The 6,000-nt window shown below is 39.2% G+C and overlaps 1 protein-coding gene across 2 annotated transcripts in view; it reads left to right on the top strand.

The window, feature by feature from the left end:
- The first annotated feature begins 257 nt into the window (after positions 1 to 257).
- Positions 258 to 6,000, top strand: part of sh3tc2 (SH3 domain and tetratricopeptide repeats 2) — a 52,127-nt gene continuing 46,384 nt past the window's right edge. For both annotated transcript variants that reach the window (XM_038281235.1, XM_038281234.1), the window contains exon 1: positions 258 to 476. The gene's annotated coding sequence lies outside the window, so the exon portion shown is untranslated. The remainder of the gene's footprint in view (positions 477 to 6,000) is intronic.

Genomic DNA, 6,000 nt, shown 5'->3' with positions numbered 1-6,000 from the left:
GTGCGTCAAACAAAGCCGGTGCAACTGGTGACTCTAGAATGAGGAAACAAGCTGCAGGTGATTTAAGTTTTGTCATGTCACCACTCCATTAAAGTTCAGTTCTCTCTGTGTTTCTAGGCTCACATGTTTGGAGCGTGTTGGTGTGTCTGCAAAGAGAAAAGAGGGTAAGGAAGAAAAGAAGTGGGCTGAACCAGCGTCCAGAAGAAATGTGTGGGAGGAGTTTCAGCCTCAGACTTCCTCTCCCCCCTTACATGCTTCTCTTTGAAAACGTCCGAAGCAGAAACACACATGTAGGACTAAAGCTCACACTTCTTTTTGCTTTTATTTTTTGTGCTTTTTGGCAGTGGGGGGGTTATGACAGCACAGTCAGCAGCTGTTATGGCAGCTATGTGGTGAAACAGTATCACACATACAGAGGAAGATTTACAGAAATCCAGCAATGAATTGATTTGGGAAGAGCTGACAGTAACACAGAGGTAAGACAGATTTTTATTTTTATTTTTTTGCATTTTAATCCAAATTCACTCTACCTCTAAAAAACTTGCTCCTTTTAAGCAAACATTGCTGTACTTTGAACTTTGACACATGGCCATAAAGCGTTGGTTGATCTAAAGCGTGGGTACCTACTACACTAATGTTTGTATTTCTTTATTTTCTTTCAGGTAGATTTGTAGAGCACTGATTTTATCTGATTATTCCTTCAAAAACACATTTTAAAGTCTATGAATACTAGCTTCTTTAATAGTGTTTCCTTTTTTTATTTTTTATTATATAAAACAGTGAAGAAAACTTCCCAGGGTTGTGTTTTACTTGCAGTTCTGTGCAGCTTTATGGGAATCTCCCTTCAGAATTACTCTGCCTTCGCCACACAGGCATGTGAGCGGGCAAACGGGGTCTAGTCTAAACTTAGAGACCCAGGCTCCTCTCTCATGTTACTCTCCGCTTTCTCTGTTTCCACATAATCTACAGCCACAAACTCCACATGCAGCACAGACGCAGAAACAGCCGTATGTTCACTATATGTCCCTCATTAGTTTGGATGTTATTGTCGTGGATGGCCAAGCGACACAATGGCAGCCCAGGCCTTGTTTATGGTATGTGGGCATTAATGGTGATCATGACAAGCGTGTTTAGTGAGTTAGTGACACTAGCAGGCCTGCAAGATGAGCAGAGGGTTGTGACTCTGCAGCTGCGTCCACAGTTTCTTTTTTATAAAGAGGATATTGTGACTTTTACAGCATCAATAGAGAACAGGGCTGTTTTAAACAGGCTGTCAGTGACCCTTGTGCAGCCATTGGCTGCTGCCTATAATGGTCCTGCTCATGTGATTTGCACATATCGGCCTTGAGAAGTCTGTGTTTATTAGATTATCTGTTTGCTTCCCAAAGAGAAAAACAAGCAGCCGAGTCAGGAGAGCATCAGGATATGCCTTGGCATGCCTTAGGGCCTATTAACGGCGTTTCTGCCTCACTGGATGCCCATGCACAGATTCAGCCGTGACCGTGCACCCTGCCGCATAAACAAGATGATAACACCGATCTTAGACCAGGCTCAGAGCTTGTTTTCCAAAATCGCTCAGAGCGAGAGGAGAGCCGTGGTGCAAAAGAGGAACCAACTGTGTTTTACGTTAGTTACTGAAACTATCATTCAGAGAAGTCATTTAACCAAACGCTGGGGCTTAGCTTTTAAAGCTAAAGTATTCAAACCACTGAACATTTTTAATTATGTAATGATTCCTTTATTGTGTGATTTTGGTTGATATACCAAAAACAAGAGGAAGGGGGGAAATAAACATGGATTGTTTTCATTTGGAACGTTACATTCAGTCCTTCTGCCACAGTAGAAGCAGCAGCTGCATCTACGAATGGAAGCCTTCAGGAGCCCGAATTTTAATTAGAGTTTAAAGTATTAGGGAAATCATATTTAAATGTCAACTTATCCTGGATTAAACATGTACATAAATGTACTCTTTAGCAGACGATATTGTCCCAAAATTTAGAAAATTTCTTTCTTTCTTTTTTAATCAGTTTTTTTTCGTTATCTTAATCAGGCCAGTTAGTTCTACGTCAGCCTGAACACCTAAATTCGGCCAATCATATAGCAACGGTCATCTGTCAATCAATTTTTTCGGTCATAGCATCTTGATTCATATGTCGCAGCTAATATACGCAACGGTTGAAATAAGAATCTTCGCAGAGTAGTGGTGACCGTTACAGGTGTAGAGTGGGAGAGCGAATTGTTGGCCGTTTCTCAATTCACAAGAATGAGAGTGCAGACTCGTTTTCTCGCCAAGTAGGTTTTCGAGAAGAACACAGAAAAGTGTAGACTTGGGGAGAACGGGAGCACACAGCATAAATATGGGTCAATTTGAAGCGTACTGATGACATCACCACACACTCAGCTCGTCCGGAGCTGCATCTCTCCTCCTGTTATTAATAGTCTCTAGATGATAATAAATTCTGACTTTTTTCATTTATTAGGGAAAAAATAATTGAGTCAGTCGTATAAACACAAATCAAATTAACATTTTGCCAAATAAAACTAAAATATCGGCATCAGAGCCAGCGATCCTTCACACACGGCTATGGAGAGAGAGAGCTGCTGCAGACGGGCTAACGTTAGCCTTAGCTGCCGTTACCCTCGGAGCTCCGCTAGCCGCGGTCCTCTCAACTTCTAAACATTTTTTTTAAATCACGCATTAAATCTGTAAATGGGCCATATAGTGACGCTTAAAAGTATAATATTCTCACCTCAAATTACCTTAAAACGTACTTTTATTGAACATTGGCAACAGAAAAGAGAACTTTTAACTTATAATCTGAGCTCTGCGAGCGCTCCATTGAAAGGAGACAGAGGAGACTCATCCACGACCTTCGACACTAAACCCTCCTCCTCTTGCATGTTTCCGCTGTCCATAGCGTTCCTTGACAGTGTCGTTTCTAAGTCACCAATTTAGTGCTACTTGGTCCCAATGGAATTTCCCATTGAGAACCTGCTAGCACTAAGTTGCTAACTAGTTAGCATGATGCTTCTGACAAACTGGCCACAACCAAATGTGCTTGCGAACCTTCTATCCCAACAATCCCGCCCTCTCAATAAGTGACCAATCACATTCACTTTATTCACTCGTTTAAAGTCGTGCACCACTCTGGAGAATTCAGAACTGCAACCGTTGGAACGGCCGTTTCCCTACGACTTTAATTACACGTCTCTCTTTATGACTGTTTTTTTTTCTTTTAAAATGAACCTGTTTAGGTTTATCAAAAGTGCAACCAGCTATCCAATCCCTGCAAAAACAAACAAAAATAAAACATTCCCAGGCATGATGCAGCCAACTCTGTACTATAACAGTGTATTAATGTTAGTTGTTTTGCAACAATTAGCTTCACCTTAGATTTTCATGTCATTTTTTAGGATGTGTCCAGCTGCTCCTCACCAATTTTTTTCCGACTGAGCTGCGTTGTTCTGCAGCTGCTTCAGATTGCAGCCTTTAGGAACTGCATCCTGTTTGGAATATAGTTGTTGTTTTTCACCCTGGTCCTACTTTGATGCGCTGATCTTCGTCACATAATTCTTGATCTGATCCTGTCACTAATGCCTCTGAGGCCTTTATACAACGGCTGCATTCATGCTGAGATAAAATGACTCAGAGAAGGACTCTGTTTACTAATGAGGCAACTTCTGAGGACAATTGAGTCTAATACATTTTATTTAGAGATATTAGTGCAAAGGAGGCTGGGTAAATGTGCTTATATTTATTTCTTATACCAATGTAAAAATGTGTTTGTTTCATTTAGCTTTAAATTTACGCTCTTACTAGAGTGTGCTCCTTATATAAAACACAATAAGATTTATTTATTTATCTTAATACCCACAAAATAAGTTAGGTCCCGGGTTCATATCCCGGACAAGCCCCCAATTTGTTATAGCCTGGCTCCTGGACCACAACAAATTAAAGGGAAGCCACATATGGGTATAACTTAAAGTGGGATTTATTTCACAAAAAAACCCATAAATACTTGGAGAGGAGAGGGAAAGAGAGAAGTAGGTGGCAGTGAACGAGCTTAGCTCCTCCGAGCTGGTCCGGTCTGAGCTGATCTGCTACCAGCCAGGGTTGATCATCTGACTTGGGCTAGAGTGGAGCTTGGCTGTGGAGCTTGATTTGGGCCCCTGGTAGATGGAGTTTGGTGATCCTTAAGATTAAACTGTTGTCAGTCTGGCCAGCTGCCTCCACTTCCAATCAGCACCAATTAGAAGCTCCACACAGGGATGTAAAGGACTCAGGAAAGGCCTTGGGCTGTGTATCTTTTGTTTTCAACAGTCCCAAACATGGGGTGTTCTATCAAGGGGCCAACAGGGGTCAGTGCCCAGTAGAGCTGATTCTATTATGACCGCTGTTCTGAAAAATTGAAATATATGTAAAACTATTTTTCCATGATAAGATGATTTGTAAAACTAATCTAATTTATTTTATTTCAAATGCATAGTATCTAATTATCTTATTTTAAGGGCAAAGATGCTTATTTATTTTGCAGATTATCATAATTACATTCTCGAATTAAAGGCAAATATCCTTTTTTTTTTTATAATTTATTTAATAAATCAATTTCTTATGATGATTTGGTGAGTTGATTTGTCCCCTGGACCAATTTATTATTTGGCTTTTACAATTTAACAATTATTTAGACATTAATTCTTTAAAGTTATATTCATATTTAACACAAGGGGAATCTAACAAAGTATAGTAAAAAAAATATTAGTTTAAGCTGAACTTTACTCTCCCACAGATAACCCAATGTAATAATCTGCTCTTTAGTTATGGGAAGGTATCAGAGAGAAGCACAGCTAAGTAAACTATGACCAGACAGTTCCTGCTTCCAATCTCAGCAGGAGTTTGCTGTTGTTCCCACAGATCTCTGGGGATTAAAGCTTGATCCTAAAGTCCAAATACAGACTAACAATATTTAAAGTACCACATGTGGGAAGCCATGAGACACACATGCAGCCTCTGCAGAGAGCTGCATTAGCAGCTAAGGTTATAGTTAGATGTTTTCTTAATGACTAGATCTTCATATTGTGAATTTTATTCTGTGTTTTTAATCTCATCCTGTTCCCTAAAGGCTCCTTTTTTCACCACAAGCAGCTGCTTTCAGTGGAAGCTCACCAACTTATTGTAGCATCTTTTTTAAAAAAATGCATTATCCTGCTTTTGCTTCATCTGAAAATCCATCGATTGATTGAGACATTTCTCATATGAGGCTGATATTTTTATATCAGCATTTATTTTCTTGTATCCGTATCGGCCCATATGTGTGTTTATTTGCCTATTCATTAGCAGCCATGCCTTGAGATCCTGTAGAGTGGATGCATTGCTGCTGCTCTGCCATTCTATGGAGCTAAATTAGGGCCATAAAGTTTGTTTAAAAATACTGTAACTTTTCTTTAAACTGAAAAAAACAAAATAAAGCGATTTAAAAGATTTGAAACTGAAAGGTATTTTTGAAACTGGAAAGGAAAGATTTCAAGCTAAGTAGTTTTTAAAACAAAAAAAGTAAACTGTCAGAGTTTGTAGATGTTTGTAGATGGACCCAATATGCAGAGGAGGAGGCAGAGATGATCTCTGGTAGATTTATAAATGATGGCAGAAGTAGTTTAAATCCAAAAGGTAAAGCAGAGTAACAGGAATTGATGCTAACATCCAGCAAACTAACTGCAGGGGAGGAGAATAGTGAAAAATAAGGTGATAATGAATTGAGTTTTATGTTTTAATGAGAACATTTCTCATAATGGTGTCATTTAATATCATGGAAATGGACGAAAATAAACCTCCAAAATGATCGTCTATCAGTTAGACTGATGTCAAAATAATCAACAATCTTAAAAAACCTGAACCGGTCGATCTCTGCTGTACTTCTAATGCATGGACTGTAAGAACAGTCCTGAATATTGAAGATAAAACCTCATTGTTCTTCCTTGTTAAAACAATTAAAGCTCTACTTC

Source organism: Cyprinodon tularosa, unplaced genomic scaffold (assembly GCF_016077235.1).
Source record: "Cyprinodon tularosa strain WSP-4 unplaced genomic scaffold, ASM1607723v1 ctg169, whole genome shotgun sequence".
NCBI lineage: Eukaryota > Metazoa > Chordata > Actinopteri > Cyprinodontiformes > Cyprinodontidae > Cyprinodon > Cyprinodon tularosa.
This window is presented reverse-complemented; position numbering and strand designations above follow the sequence as displayed.